We start from the raw sequence: 16,869 nt of genomic DNA, 5'->3' as shown, positions 1-16,869 counted from the left end.
CTTTTTGAGTTCTTTGTATATCCTAGATATTAATCCTCTATCAGATATATAGCAGGCAAAAATTTTTTTCCCATCCTATTGGGTGTCTCTTTGCTTTTTTCACTGTGTCCTTTGCAGTGCAAAACCTTTGTAATTTCATGAGGTCCCAGTGATTAATCTGTGGTTTTATTGCCTGAGCAATTAGGGTTGTATTCAGAAAGTTTTTGCCAAGACCAATATGTTGAAGGGTTTCCCCTACTTTTTCCTCTAGCAGTTTCAGAGTTTCAGGTCTGATGTTAAGGTCTTTAATCCATTTGGACTTAATTCTTGTGCATGGCGAGAGAGAAGAATCTATTTTCATCCTTCTGCAGATATACATCCAGTTTTCCCAACACCATTTGCTGAAGAGGCTGTCTTTGCTCCAATGAGTATTTTTGGCATTTTTATCGAATATCAGGTGACTATAGCTACTTGGGCTTACATCTGGGTCCTCTGTTCTGTTCCACTGATCTACATGTCTGTTTTTGTGCCAGTACCATGCTGTTTTTGTTACTATGGCTCTGTAGCATGGGTTAAAATCAGGTATGGTGATACCACCAGCCTTATTTTTGTTTCTCAGTATTATTTTAGATATTCGAGGTTTTTTGTGATTCCAAATAAATTTTTGGATTGTTTTTTCTATTTCCATGAAGAATGCCTTTGGAATTTTGATAGGAATTGAATTAAATGTGTAGATTGCTTTTGGTAAGATTGCCATTTTCACAATATTGATTCTTCCAATCCAGGAACAAGGGATGTTTCTCCACTTCTAGTGTCTTCTGCAATTTCTCACTTGAGTGTTTTAAAGTTCTCATTGTAGAGATTCTTTACTTCCTTGGTTAGGTTTATTAAAAGGTACTTTATTTATTTACTTATTTTTTTTAAATTTTTTATGTAGTTATTTGAGAGCAATAGACACAGAGAGAAAGACAGATAGAGGGAGAGAGAGAGAAAATGGGCGCGCCAGGGCTTCCAGCCTCTGAAAATGAACTCCAGACACGTGCGCCCCCTTGTGCATCTGGCTAACGTGGGACCTGGGGAACCGAGCCTCGAACTGGGGTCCTTAGGCTTCACAGGCAAGCGCTTAACCGCTAAGCCATATCTCCAGCCCATTATTTACTTATTTTTATTTTTATTTATTTTTACTTTTTTTGATCCAATTATGAATCGGAGTGATTCTCTGTTTTCATCCTTTGTGTATTTGTTGTTAGCATATATGAAGGCTACTGATTTCTGTATATTTAATTTGTATCCTGCTACATGGCTGTAGGTTTTGATTAGCTCTAACAGTTTGCTAGTAGAGTTTTTAGGGTCCTTTATGTATAGAATCATGTCATCTGCAAATAATGATAACTTGATCTCTTCCTCTCCAATTTGTACCTTTTTGATGTGTGTCTCTTGCCTTATTACTATGGCTAAGACTTCCAAAAATATATTAAATAAAAGTGGGGACAGTGGAAACATTGTCTTGTTCCTGATTTTAGTGAAAAAGCTTCCAGTTTTTCCCCATTTAGTAATATGTTGGCTGTAGGCTTGTCATTAATAGCTTTTATTATATTGAGGTATGTTCCTTCTATTCCCAGACTCTGTAGGACTTTTTATCATGAAGTGATGTTAGATTTTGTCAAATGCTTCTTCTGCATCCAATGAGATGATCATGTGATTTTTGTCCTTCAACCAGTTTGTATGATGTATTATATTTATAGAATTGCATATATTGAATGATCCCTGCATATCTGGGATAAAGCCTACTTGGTCAGAGTGAATGATCTTTTTGATATACTCTTGTATTCTGTTGGCCAATATTTTGTTGAGAAATTTGCATCTATGTTCATGAGGGAGATTGGTCTGTAATTTTCGTTTTTTGTTTTATCTTTGCTTGGTTTTGGTATCTGGGTGATGCTGGCCTCATAGAAGGAGTTTGGTAGAATTCCTTTTTTTTCTATTTCCTGGAAAAGCTGAAGAAGCAATGGTGTTAGCTCTTCCTTAAATGTCTGGTAAAATTCAGCAGTGTATCCATCTGGTCCTGGGCTTTTTTTAGTTGGGAGAATATTGATAACTGTTCAGATCTCTCAATGTGTGTTATGGGTCTATTTAAGTGATTAATCTCATTTTGAGTTAATTTAGGTAGTTCATATAAATCAAGGAAAGCATCCATTTCTTTTAGATTTTCATACTTTGTGGAGTATATGCTTTTATAATATGTTCCTATGATTTTTTGAATTTCTCTGGAATCTGTTGTGATGTTACCTTTTTCATCTCTGATTTTATTAATTTTCTCTCTCCTCTCCTTCTTTTGGTCAGATTTGCTTAGGGTCTATCAATCTTGTTTATCCTTTCAAAGAACCAACTCTTTGTTTCATTAATTCTTTGGATTTTTTTTTTTTTTGTTTCTATTTCATTAATTTCTGCCCTAATCTTTATTATTTCTTCCCATCTACTGATTTTTGGTTTGCCTTGTTCTTCTTTTTCCAAGGCTTTAAGGTGAAGCATTAGGTCATTTACTTGCGACCTTTCTAATTTCTTAATATAGGCACTTAAGGCTATAAAGTTACCTCTTTGAACTGCCTTCATTGTGTCCCAGAGATTTTGATATGTTGTGCTCTCATTATCGTTTGACTCTATAAATTTTTTGATTTCCTTCTTGAGTTCTTCATTTACATATTCATCATTTAGTAGTGTATTGTTTAGTTTCCATGATTTTGTGTATGCTCTATAGCCTTTCTTGCTACTGATTTGTAGTTTAATTCCATTGTGGTCAGATAGAATGCAAGGAGTTATTTCAATTTTCCTGAATTTGTTAAGATTTGCTTTGTGTCCTAATATCTGGTCTATTTTAGAGAATGTTTCATGTGCTGCTGAAAAGAATGTATATTCTGCAGCCTTTGGATGAAATGTCCTGTATATATCTGTTAGGTCCATTCCTTCTATGACCTCATTTAGTCCAAATGCCTCTCTGTTTATTTTTTCCCAGGATGACCTGTCAATTGATGAGAGTGGGTTGTAAAAGCCACCCACCACCACTGTGTTAGGTGTTATCTGTGATCTTAGTTCTAATAGTGTTTGTTTAATGAATTTGGGAGCCCCCATGTTAGGTGCATATATGTTTAGGATTGTAATGTCCTCCTGTTGGAGTATGCCCTTAATTAATATACAGTGACCTTCCTTACCATTCTTGATTAACGTTGGACTAAAGTTTACCTTGTCAGATGTTAGGACAGCAACACCTGCTTCTTTTCTAGGCCCATTTGCTTGAAACACCGTTTTCCAACCTTTCACTCTTAGATAATGTCTATCCTTTGTAGAAATGTGAGTTTTTAGAGACAACAAATTGTAGGATCCTGTTTTTAACCTAGTCTGCAAACCTATGTCTTTTCGTTGGGGTATTGAGACCATTGATATTAAGAGATATTATTGAAAGGTGTGTATTTTTGTTTGCCTTTTTTTTTTTTTTTTGGTTCCAGTTCTACCTGTGCTCTCTTGTGTTAACAAAATCAGAAATGAAAATGGAGAGATCACTACAGACATCCATGAAATTTCAAGAATCATCAGGGCATACTTTCCAAACCTCTACTCCATGAAAATAAATAATCTGGAAGAAATGGATGGATTCCTAGACACATACCACCTACCAAAATTCAAACAAGAGCAGATGACTCCTAAACAAACCTATCACATCCATAGAAATTGAAATCAAAGAACTTCCCCAAAAGACAGGTCCATGACTGGATGGCTTCTCAACTGAATTCTATCAAGCCTTTATTGAAGAACTGACATCAATTTTTCTCAAATTGTTCCATGTAATCAGAGGTCAGAGAATCCTCCCCAACTCCTTTCATGAAGCTAGCATCACCTACCAAAACCAAACAGAGATGCAAAAGAAAGAAACTTATAGGGCTATATCCCTAATGAACTTAGATGCAAAGATTCTGAGCAAAATCCTTGCAAACTTGTTGGAGACAAGGAGTTGAGTGCTGAACAGACCTTTGCCCTGAGATAACCTCTGCCCTGAGCAAACTTCTGTCCTGAGATAACTTCTGCCCTGTGCAACTTTTGACCTTTTCTCATCCCCCTACCCTGTCAAAACTAACTGATTAACATCTTGCCTTGCAGCTGCAGAGACGTGAGAACTATACCATGACTTCTCAGAACAACTGCAAACTGTCCTAGGGCAAAGGCCGAGAAGATTCTGTAACTTTCCATCACCTGCCTCCTCCAGCCCCTCCCTCACCCAAAAACCCTAACCCTAACCCCATAAAAAGGCCAGTGTAGCTCAATAAAATTGGACTCTTGACAAGTGTACATTTGCTTGAGTCTCTTCCTCTCTCTCACCCATCTTATTTCAGGTTAGGGTCCTCCTCACCCCCATGAATATACCAGGTCCCATGGGACGGGACACAAACTGAATTCAACAACACATCAAAAGCATCCACAAGCCAGGTGTGATGATGCATGACTTTAATCCCAGCACTCAGGAGGCAGAAGGAGGAGGATCGTCATGAGTTCAAGGCCACCCTGAGACCACATACTGAATTTCAGGTCAACTGGAGCTAGAATGAGACACTAACTCAAAAAAAAAAAAAAAAAAAAAACCAAATAAATAAAAATAAAAATAAGTTATCCACCTTCATCAAGTAGGCTTCATCCCAGGGATGCAGGGATGGTTTAACATATGGAAATCGGTCAATGTATTAAACCACATAAATAAACTTAACCATAAGAACCACATGATCATATCAATAGATGCAGAGAAGACCTTTGAAAAAATACAATACTGCTTATTAATCAAAACACTAGAAAGGGAAGTGGCAGGATATAAAATCAATGCACAAAAATCAGTAGCTTTTCTATATGTAAAGGACAAATATACAGAGAAAAAGATCAATGAGGCTGCCCCATTTTCAATAGCAACAAAGAAAAATTAAATACCTTGGAATAACACTAACAAAGGATGTGAAAAACACTGAAGAAAGAAATATAAGAGGACTTAAGAAGATGGTAAGACTTCCCATGCTCCTGGATAGGTAGAATTAATATTGTGAAAATGGAAATTCTGCCAAAAGCAATATACAGATTTAATGCAATGCCACTAAAAATACCAGCATCATTCTTCACAGGGATTGAAAAAAATGATCTCAAAATTTATATGGAATGGCAAAAAGCCTCAGATATCCAAACATATATTCAGCAAGAAGAACACATCTGGTAGTATCACCATATGTGAACTAAAGCTATATTACAAAGCCATAGTGACAAAAAGAGCATGGTACTGGAATAAAGCAGAAACATAGAACAGTGAAACAGAATTGAAGTCCAAGACTTTGGTCAGGAAACTACAGCTTCTTGATCTTTGACAAAGGTGCCAATAATGTAGACTGGAGAAAAAACACTATCTTCAGCAAATGGTGTTAGACAAATTGGATGACCATATGTAGAAAAATGAAATTAGACACTCTCATTTCACCATACATGTAAATCAAGTCCAAATGGATTAAAGACCTCAATATATAAGATGTGAAACTCTTCAACTACTGGAAGATAAGATATGAGGCACTCTCCACAATATAGGACTGGAAAAAGACTTCCTGAACAAATGCCCAGTAGCACAGGAAATTAAGCAATCACTCTTCCAATGGGATCTCATGAAGCTAAAAAGCTTTTGCACAGACAAACATACCATAAGGAAAGCCAACAGATTATCCAATGAATGGGAGAAATTCTTTGCCAGCTATACCACTGAAAGCAGCCCAATATCTAGAATCTACAAAGAACTCAAAAAACTAAACAATAAAAAAATCAAACAACCGACTCCAAAAGGGGACAGAGAACTAAGTAGGGAGTTCTCAGAGGAAGAATTACAAATGCCAATACACACTTAAGAAAATGTTGTACATCCCTAATCATTAGGGAAATGCAAATTAAAACAACCATGAGATTTCGTCTTGCTCCAGTAAGGATAGCAAACCTTAAAAAAAAAAAAAAAAAAAAAAAAGAAAACAAATGTTGGAAAGGATGTGGAGAAATAAGAACACTCATTCACTGTTGGTAGGAATGTAAGCTGGTACAATCATTATGGAAATCAATATGGAGACTCCTGAAAAAGATGAATATAGAGTTATCAATAGACCCTGTTAGTCCCTTCCTGGGCATTTACCTTAAAAGCTCCACATTTCAGTTCTGAAATATTTGCTTAACCATGTTTATAGCTGCTCAATTCATAATAGCTAAAAACTGGAATCAACCCCGATGAACATCATTGGATGAATGCATAACCAAGATGTGGTATATCTACATGATGGAATTCTACTCAGCAGTAAGAAAAAAATGACACATTCAAATTTGTAGAAAAATGGTCATATTTGGAAGAGATCATTCTAAGTGAACTCACATAATCACAGTGTGCTGGCCTGCAGCACGAAGGTCAAAACGGGCCTCGAAGGAGGGAGTGGAAATGAATCTGAGACAAGAACACAAGGAATGGAGCCAAGACAAATTCTGATCAAGGCTCAGGTTTATTCAGGCAGAAGTAGCTTATATACAGAAGGTAGAACTTTCTCTACAATGCCTATGTGCCTAAGGTCAGCTTCACCAGGGTCATATGTTAATCCCTCTGTGTCTGATGCCCACTCTACCTAGGCTGTATACTAAGCAATGCCTTAGTATCAGGCACCTTATCGATAAGGCCTTTGTATTAAGAGATTAGAGATTAGAGATCACCCTTAGCTGCCAAGGTCAAAGATCAGCTGCAGCTCCCGACACACAGAAAGACAACATTCATATGATCTCACTCATCTGCAGTTCCTAACTTGGATCATCCCATGTTGCTGACATCACTGAATAGCATCTTGAGGCTTGGAAAATAGGGTGGGGTATGGCTTGGGGGTAGGGAAAAGTTGGCAGGGGGGGAGGAGGACACAAAACTGAACCTGAATTGAACTGGTACCATAGAATCCTATATCCTATATCCTGGAAGTCAGGCTAAAAGGTGGAACTCTCAAGAGGACCTTAGAGGGAGCACCTGAACTGAAGGACTTTGCGGAGAGTAAGACGAAACCTAACTTCAAATTTCTCCTGTTTCTCTTGCATCTCTGTCTTTTTCTTTTGTGTTTTCCCTTGTCACAGGCCTGTGATTCCTGGACCAGAATGTGGTATACATCCACAATGAGCTGTTGATCAAAGAGACCTATTAGATCTCCTAAAACAAAGACAGACTTTTGTCAGAGCACTTGAGTTCCTACCAGAGGTTAATTGTAAGACAGTGCTGCTGACAACACCATACATTGTTGACACAGAGCATGGAGAGACCTGATTGGAATCTGGAAGAGAGCCAGTCCCCAGAAAATTAGCCCATCTAGTGCTGGAAGATGCTACATGAGCTATGGATGGGGAGTGGGGGAAGTGGCCAGCATCTGTCCAAGCAACTCAAAGCCTAAGTGACTCAGAAACAAACATGACATGATACTCACACAAGTTCAATAGTGGAACACAGCCATGTTGGGTAACCAACTGCTCTTAGATTAGCTAACAGACCCACTAAATGGGAAGGAAACCATATCTAGAACTGGGAAACAAGTCAGAATCATATCCAGATAATGGTTCTGCTTTCCATTGTCTAGCTTCCACTAACCTTAGACTATAAGAGGGTCTATACCCTTTTAATTCTCTCTAAATTAATAATGGTTATTCCATTTAACCAGTGCTGACTTCATTCTCCATTGGAGAATCTGCTTCTCTTTTTCAGATGGGAGCTGGACCTGAGGCAATAAATAACACAGTGCACTCCACCCCGGCCCCAGCTGAAACCACAGAGGAATTGAGGAAATGAGCAAAAGTGCTGCTTTCTTAGTTAATCTTTATATCAGCACAAAGATGATGGAGATAGATACTAAGGACACTCAACACCTACCTAACCAGAGATCCAGAAGATCCTAAGTGCCCATCACTGGAGTATACTTAAAGTGCTCCCATCATGGCTCAGGGAATTTTTCAGAAGAGGGGGTGGTAAGATTGTTAGAGTCACAAGTTTGGACATTTTGCACAGAGATATTGCCTGTACCGCCCCCATAATGCATGGCCCACAATCCCATGGGGTTGACCTGCATACCCAAGGTGGTAAGCCTGTTCAGAAAAGGGGCAGGGAGGAGGGAAAGGATGGTACCAACATGTGTTGCTTATATACTAAATATGTGTCTATATCTAATAAGAAATAAAAACAAATTTATAAAAGAGACAGATAGTAGGAGAGGATGGGTGCAGCAGGGCCTCTAGCCACTGCAAATGAACGCCAGACACATGCACCACCTTGTGCTTCTGGCTTATGTGGGAACTAGGAAAACAAACCTTGGTCCTTAGGCTTCGCAGGCAAGTGCTTAGTCACTAAGCCATCTCTCCAGCCCACACCCAGTTCTTTTTATAATCAGTATGATAGGTAAAAAACTAATGAATATCAATATAGAAATAATGCAGATTTCCTTATCTTTTACCTAGTACTAGGCTTGGTCTCATTCTAACCTAGGCTAACCAGGAACTCAATCTAGAACCTCAGCTAGTGTTACATTCATGGGGATCCTCCCACCTTATCGTCCCAAGTGCTGGGATCACCACCCTCGACTGTCCAGTATTCTTTTATGTGCCCTAGGATCCATCCAGGATTTCAAGCAGTCCTCTGGTTTTCTGTGTTACTCTAGTTGGGAGAAGTTATCTCACAACTAGCTTTATGTTTGGTGGGCTTATTTCCCAAGTCCTAGCAGCATGTTTTGCAGAATGCCTCTCTCCTGAGGTTTGCCTACTACTTTTGTTTGATTGCACTAGAGAAATCTGTTCTGGGGATGAAGACCACTGAGGTAGAAGTGCCATTATAATCATTTCATATTGATACTTTTCTTGCATGTATGTGTATTTGTGGGGTGTGTATGTGCCCAAGTGCTTGCATGTGCATGTGCTTGGGTGCATACACACACATATATGTGTGCACATGCACATGTATGTTCTTGTGGTATCAAAGGTTGCAGTCAGGTGCCCTCCTTGATCACTCTCCTCTTGATTTTACTGACTCAGAGTCTCTTACTAGAGCCCCAAACTCACCTATTCAGCTAGTCTAGTTAGCTACATTGTCCCTGAATTCCTTGTCTCTGCCTCCTCAGCTAGGATGACAGGCAGGACACCACACACACCCAGCATTCTAATCACTAAGAATTCTACTCTTACCTTTTTTTTTTTTCTTTTCTTTTCTTTTTTTTTTTTAAATTTATTAGTTTTCTTTTCAGTAAATACAGGCAGTTTGGTACCATTATTTAGGCTCATCTGTGATCTACCCCTCCCATTAGACCCTCCTTGTTAATGAAAATGGGTCGTGCACTGTGGAGTTAGTCCCCAGTTATTGGTATGATAAATGTCTCTGCAAATCATGACCCAACATGTGACTCTGACATTCCTTCTGCCCCCTCTTCTGCAAAATTTCCCTGAGCCATGTTGGGTTCATTTTTGGTCTGCTTCAGTGCTGAGGTGTTGGGGGCCTCTGAGGCTCTGGCTCTCTGATTTGGTAGGAGTTGATTTTTCTCTGTGTTGATCTCCTTCCCCTTTGTGCTGGTATCCGGTTCACAGGAAAACATCACCCTTGCTTATTTCGCCAGTTGTCCTTAGTTTCAGTTGGTCCCCTTTTAAGGTATGTTGGGGCAGTTCTCTTCTTAGGATCTGCATCTACCTGGAAAAGAGAAGCAGATTCTCCAACGGAGAGTAAGTTAGCACCTGGAAAATTGAGATAACACTTACTTTTTTGATAGACAGTATGGTAGGTTTAGGCCCTCTTATACCCCGTGATTGATGGTAGCTTGATATTGTAGAGTGGGGTTGTGTTTGGGTATGGTTCTGACTTGTTTCCCAGCTCCAGCTATGGGTCTAGTACCACTGAGTGGATCAGTTAGCCAAATCAAGAGCAATTGGTTCCTCACCATGGCTGTGTACCACTATTGCACTTGTGTGGGCATCACATCAGGTTATTTGTTGCTAATTAGGTTAAACAATGTGTTGCTTGGACAGATCTTGGTCATTTCCCCCAGTCGCCTATGTAGCACCTTCTGGCACTAGACACGCTGACTGTGTGGGGACTGACTCTCTCCTGGCTTCCAGCCATGTCATTCTATTTTATGGAAGTTATCTGAAGTAAATTCAGGGTGGAGCCCCATAGTCTAACACATGTCCTAAGTGGCTCCATCAGCCCATTTTAAAGGGGGCAATGCTAATCACTAGCTAATGCTAATTGCTCTGAACTAAGACCTCTTTATTGACCTGGAGATCTTTTCCCTTGGTGATAGGTTTTGTCATTACTTTCCTTTTAGAGTCGGGGAAACCCCTCTCTGCCCTTGTTGGCCTGTTTAACATTCAAACCAGTAGAAACAACTTGGCTACTACTTAATTATTATTCATGGACCTTAAAGAAATGCAAATGAGTACCTGGCTCTGTGTCCCCTGCTCCACTCTTTTATGTCATCAAAACACACCCAAACATACACAAATAATTATAAAAACTATCAGCACTGCACTTTCAGCGAGTATCATAACCTCTGCAGAAGTGGCAGAATCTAAGCTACTGTTCAAGATGTTTCTAGAAGTATGCCACCCAAAAGACAAGTAAAGAAAAAAAAACAAAACATAAAAGATATTTATTAGGGTCAGTAGTTTCCACAAATACAACTAGCAAGACTGCTCAGTGGTTAAAGGTGCTTCCTTGCAAAGCTTGATGGCCCAGGTTCAATTTCCCAATACCTATGTAAAGCCAGATGCACAAAGTGTCATATGTGTCTGGAGTTGGTTTGCAATGGCAAGAGGCCTGGATGCATGCCTATTCCCTCTCTCTGCTTGCAAATAAATAAATAAGTAAATAAATAAATAAATAACGTATTTTTAAAATTTTTTATTTATTTATTTGAGAGCGACAGACACAGAGAGAAAGACAGAGAGAGAGAGAGAGAGAGAGAGAGAGAGAGAGAGAGAGAGAGAGAGAGAATGGGTGCGCCAGGGCTTCCAGCCTCTGCAAACAAACTCCAGACGCGTGTGCCCCCTTGTGCATCTGGCTAACGTAGGACCTGGGGAGCCGAGCCTCAAACCGGGGTCCTTAGGTTTCACAGGCAAGCGCTTAACCGCTAAGCCATCTTCCAGCCCATAAATAAATAGTTTTTAAGGTAAGCTAAAAGACTTGTATGCTCAGAGACTTGGGTTGCTAGCTGGTCTATTGAATTGTGAGTAATGCACTTAATGTTTGCGTGTCTATAGCTCATCTGTAAAATATGAACAATAACACCTCCTCAAGTTTATATTTAGGATGAAATGGGCTAATGTATAAGGGTCTGAGAATTTAAAGTGTAAGGCAAAAGTGAAAGCTTCTTTTTTTAATCTTTGTTTCTTTGTTTCTTTTTTTTTGTTTCAAGTTAGGGTCTCCCTCTAGCCCAGGCTGACCTGGAATTACTATGTAGTTTCACAGTTGCCTTGAACTCATGGAAATCTTTTACTTCTGCTGGGACTAAAGGCAAGCACCACTATGTTCAGCTCCCTTTTCTTCCTTTAAACATATATATATATATATATATATATATATATATATATATATATATATATATATTATTTGTTTGAGAGTAAGAAAAAACAAGAAAATTAGAGAGAGAGAGAGAGAACATGAAAGCACCAGGGCCTCTTGCAGCTACAAATGAACTCAAGATGCATGGACCAAATTGTATATCTAACTTTACGTAGGTACTGGGAAATTGAAACTGGGTTGTCAGGCTTTGCAAGCAAGCATCTTTAAGTGCTGAGCCATTTCCTTAGTCCTGGAAACTTTAATGTTTGAAATATCATTGTTGTTTACCTTTGTGTGGCTAGGGCAAAACAGCTGACCAAAAGCAACTGATGGTAGGAAAGAGTTTTACTTTATCTTATAGTGTTGAGGGGACACTTCATGATAGCAGGGCAAAGTACGGCATGGGCAGAAGTTGGTCACCACAATCTTCCATAGCAGGTAGAAAACAACAGCAGGAGAGTAAGCCAAACTCTAGCAAAAAAAATGCTGTAAGGCTATATAACACTCCTAAGCATACCTCCAACATCACACCTTCTCCAGCAAGTGTCCACCTCCCAAATTGCCATCAGCTGGGGGCCAAGCATTCAGAATACATGAGAGTTTATGGGGGACACCAGATTCAAATCACAATAATCTAGGTTATAGAAGCAAGGTTGAAGAAACCATTTCCTTCTGATCTCCAAGTGGACATAAGACATATCAAAATATGCCATTTATATCAAAACTATACACCTTAAAACAAAAATCCAGAAGAACTCATATTAAATATGTTTTAAGTGCTTAAAATGATTACTTTAGCATTAAAAGCATATAAACTGTATAACATTTCTGAAAGTTTAGACCACTTACGATTTCATCTAAGAGGTTAGAAAGTGGTGAATTGGGTATTCATCCTTGACTGTTTTTATTTTACATTTTTGATTTTTAAAATTAAAATCTTTTTTTTCCCCCATGTTACGTGTCCCTAAGTCATATCTCTATCAGGTACTGGCTAGTGATTGTTGACTAGTTTCCCAACAGTTCAGTGCAAATAAAGATGAGAACAATCACTGCACCATGGGTTGCTTATGAGTGTCTAGTGTGGAGATATATGGTGGCCTTTAGAACAGTGCCCTGTCTGGTTATTTAGAAAGTGTTATCAGTTTTAAGTAATTAATAACCTATAGAAAAAAAATTGGATAAATTTGCAGTTAAAAGGAAAATCTGGGAAAATGTTTGCTCTCAAGTAGCTTGTGTCTACATTAGTAATAACCAAAAATCATTTGAATGTTTTCAAAATAGTAAATCCAAAATAAAAAAACCTATATCTACTTTGTTAAGTCCTGTCAGTTAACAATCAAATAGAAGGCTGGAGGGATGGCTTAGCAGTTAAGACATTTGTCTGCAAAACCAAAGGGCCCAGGTTTGATTTCCCAGAATCCACACTAGCTAGATGCACAAGGGGGCACATGCATCTGGAGTTCATTTGCAGAGGCTGGAAGCCCTGGTGTGCCATTCTTTCTCTCTCTCTCCCTCTTTCCCTGTCAAATAAATAAAAAAATAAATAAAATTAAATAAAATGAAAAAAAATTAAAAAGAATCAAACAGAAAATAGGTATTTGAAAGAAAAGGACTTATTTAAATTATCAAAGGATAGCAATTACTTTTGCTTATTAAATACAGGAAAATATGAACCATGTAATTAGATTTTCCTGTAATGAAAATAAAAATGTTGATAGCCAATTTGCTACATAATTATATATATATATATATATATATATGTATATATAATATATATATATATATATGTATATATTTAATTATATATTTTTAAAAGATACTCTGTACTGTACATACCCCAGCCTATGTCCTATTGTACTTTTGTTATTTTTGTTTTTGATTTTTGGTTTTTCCCTATTGTACTTTTTTTTTTTTTAATTTTTATTTATTTATTTGAGAGTGACAGACACAGAGAGAAGGACAGATAGAGGGTGAGAGAGCGAATGGGCACGCCAGGGCTTCCAGCCTCTGCAAACGAACTCCAGATGCGTGTGCCCCCTTGTGCATCTGGCTAATGTGGAACCTGGGGAACCGAGCCTCGAACCGGGGTCCTTAGGCTTCACAGGCAAGCGTTTAACCACTAAGCCATCTCTCCAGCCCTCCCTATTGTACTTTTTAAACTGAACTTGAAAAAAATCATGGGAAATAGTGAATCATGCAAGCATTAAAAATTTTTAATTACTTACTTATTCATATATATATATTTGAGAGAGAGCACCCAAAGGCCACCTGCCAGTGCAACCCAACTCCAGATGCATGCTCCACTTTGTGCATCTGGCTTTACATGGGTAAATGGGGGAATCAAACTTGGGCCATCAGCCTTTGCAAGCAAGCAGGTACCTTTAACCACTGACCTGAACATGTAGACTTTTATAATATGGACTTATATTTTCATGGCACATGTGTATGTTGGATTAAGCATATGTGTTTGCACTGATCCTGTATGAAGGGGAAAGAGACTTGCTTGATTCATAAAATGGCATGCATACTTTGTGTTTATTGTGCAAGTTTCCATGGTCACTGTGAGCATGAACAGTGAATAGGGTTTTCTCTGTTTAGCAAAGCTCTGCTCCAAACTCAAGCCAGAGGATATCCAAATCTGCACGTCTTATGGAAGGGAAGTACATGTTTATAGCACAGTACTGTGTACTCTTCAGAGGAATGCCCTTTAGCAAACATAGCCCACGTGTAAAGGACACAAAAGACATGCTCATATCATTGCTAGCCATTGCCTAACAAAATAATTTGGAAATTTCAGATCCATCTTTCTGTGTTAATGTGTTTCATTCATCTTAAAACTTAAATATGCCAAAAAAAAACCTACAGCATCATTTGCTATACATGTTTATAAATATCTCATTGATTTTGATTGGGAAGAATAGCAAATGATATGTCTTAAAATGATTTTTTCCTTAATAACTCTGCTACTTAGCACTCTTCTGAAGAGCTGCCTCCTTGCCTATTTCTGTGTCTTTCATAACAGACCCTAGGAAAAATTCTCCTGGCCATGTGACACTAGTGTGCCATGGACACATAGTACACAAAGTGCAACTTGGTATTTGGCAGAAAGGAAACTGAAAACTCAGGCTCTCAGAGTCACACCTATGTTACTAGAACTTCAACAATGGACAATTGGGGACAGTTAAATGCTATTAACCCAGAGTCAAAATTATTTTGGTGCTATATTAGTCTTTTAGAATAGCTGATTTGTTATTGTTCTATCTCTTGACATTATTATTGTTGTTGATATCTCTGTCACCAGTTGAGACACCGATTGTTCTGAGTTACAATTTTAGTTCTTTCCTTTGAACTAGATCTATAAGTATCTCTGAAATATAACTCATCTGTCACCACTGAAGGCCCAAGAATCCTTCAGTTCTATGATAACCCAGTGCCATGCCTTTCCACCAAGGCTTCCCTCTCCTGGCCATCCTTGCTCTTGGACTTGAGCTTAGCTAACACACCACACTAACCTTTTATTTGCTTTGCAGAAATGTACTTCTTGCCTGACTTAGTACATTGAAATTAATACATCTATAGTTTTAAACTTAAGGAAAAAATCAATATGTAAGAGCTTTCAGAAAGATGAGGAGGGCTGTGTTGGAGGAGTGTGAAAATGAAGATTGATAAGGAGTTCTTTTAATCCCATCACATGAAATGCATGGTCATGCTTTTCATGTGCAGGGGTGATCCAAAACCATCCACCTCTAGAAACTCAATGGGATAAGACACTAGAAGGGTAACCACTCTAATCTGTAGGCAGATAACTTATAATTTGGGTGCTTTATTGTGGAAGCTGATACAGATCACCTAATATTACTACACTGTTAGGAAGTCATCTTCTCCCAAACTGGTTCTGCTGTCAGTTCTAATGAAATACTTAGACTTTTCTCCAATCACATCCTCCCAATCTGTTGGCTGGGTGTGATTTTATGGTAGAATATATACTGTTGCATGTCTTAGGTTAGGCTTGATGCAGAAGAGAGTTATTATGGAGAAGTATGACTGGAAAAATGGGACATGATCTAATGGCAATAAACTCCAAGTAAGTGTGTGTATGTATGTGTGTATGTGTATGTGTGTGTAGAAGGAGGCTGTTGATTCACATTCTTCTTGTCTCTGTACCTTGAGAGGTGAGTGCATTCCTTTCCTCCTGGTATGAGGAAGGCACCTGTCTCCTGACATTCTTATGACTTCTTTCAGGGGAGAGTGGTGTGTGGGGGAAGGTTAGAGATAACTTTCTACTAATGTGGTTTTCTCAAAAGCATTTTGGGATAGCCAATCCTGGATCCCTTCAAGTGTCATTCCCATATAGCTGTAGATGACCACCTCATTCTGTCTAGTCTCCTCTAAACCCATTTAGATTCCTCTCCAAGTTTCTTAAAGTGCCCCCATTAAGTAACTAGATAGTTTGAAACACAAAATACTAACACAATGACATTGTAAAGTTTGTAAAGATGATATAGAACACTTATTTTTTTTAATTATTTATTTATTTATTTGAGAGCAACAGACACAGAGAGAAAGACAGATAGAGGGAGAGAGAGAGAATGGGCGCGCCAGGGCTTCCAGCCTCTGCAAACGAACTCCAGACGCGTGCGCCCCCTTGTGCATCTGGCTTCGTGGGACCTGGGGAACCAAGCCTCGAACCGGGGTCCTTAGGCTTCACAGGCAAGCGCTTAACCGCTAAGCCATCTCTCCAGCCCTAGAACACTTATTAATAACACTGTTCCATTGTATGATAAGGAATAGTGCCTATGAGATATGTCATCATAACACAAGGACTATTGAACTCAATAAGAAAAAAGATGTATGAGCCTGTAATCAGCTTTCCTGTCTGATCTTCTAGCCTCCACCCATTTCCACATTGCTGCTGCTGGAGAGAACTTTTCTTTAACCAGCCTGGAGCTCCCTACACTGGAAACCTCTTACCTCTAAGCTCTTCTTGGAGCCTCTGAACAGAGTGTTGGAAGCACACCGAGATTCTTAAGGAATAGGAGAATTCTCTTCTCCAAAGAACCCCCACCCTTCTGCCTCTTTCCCTGTGCTCAAAATATCCTCTTGTATGATAAAGGTGATTAAGAAAATCCATGTTAATACACTGGGAGACTCTACAACTCACTCAGGTCTGAGCTACAGGGCCAGGAGAAAACATTTCATAGATAGCCAAGGCAAAGATCAGAGCCATATCCTCAGCCCTACTGGTTCACACTTTTGAAGCCCAGCTATTGAGAGGCAGA

Source organism: Jaculus jaculus, chromosome 1, assembly GCF_020740685.1.
Source record: "Jaculus jaculus isolate mJacJac1 chromosome 1, mJacJac1.mat.Y.cur, whole genome shotgun sequence".
In the NCBI taxonomy this organism is placed as follows: domain Eukaryota; kingdom Metazoa; phylum Chordata; class Mammalia; order Rodentia; family Dipodidae; genus Jaculus; species Jaculus jaculus.
This window is presented reverse-complemented; position numbering follows the sequence as displayed.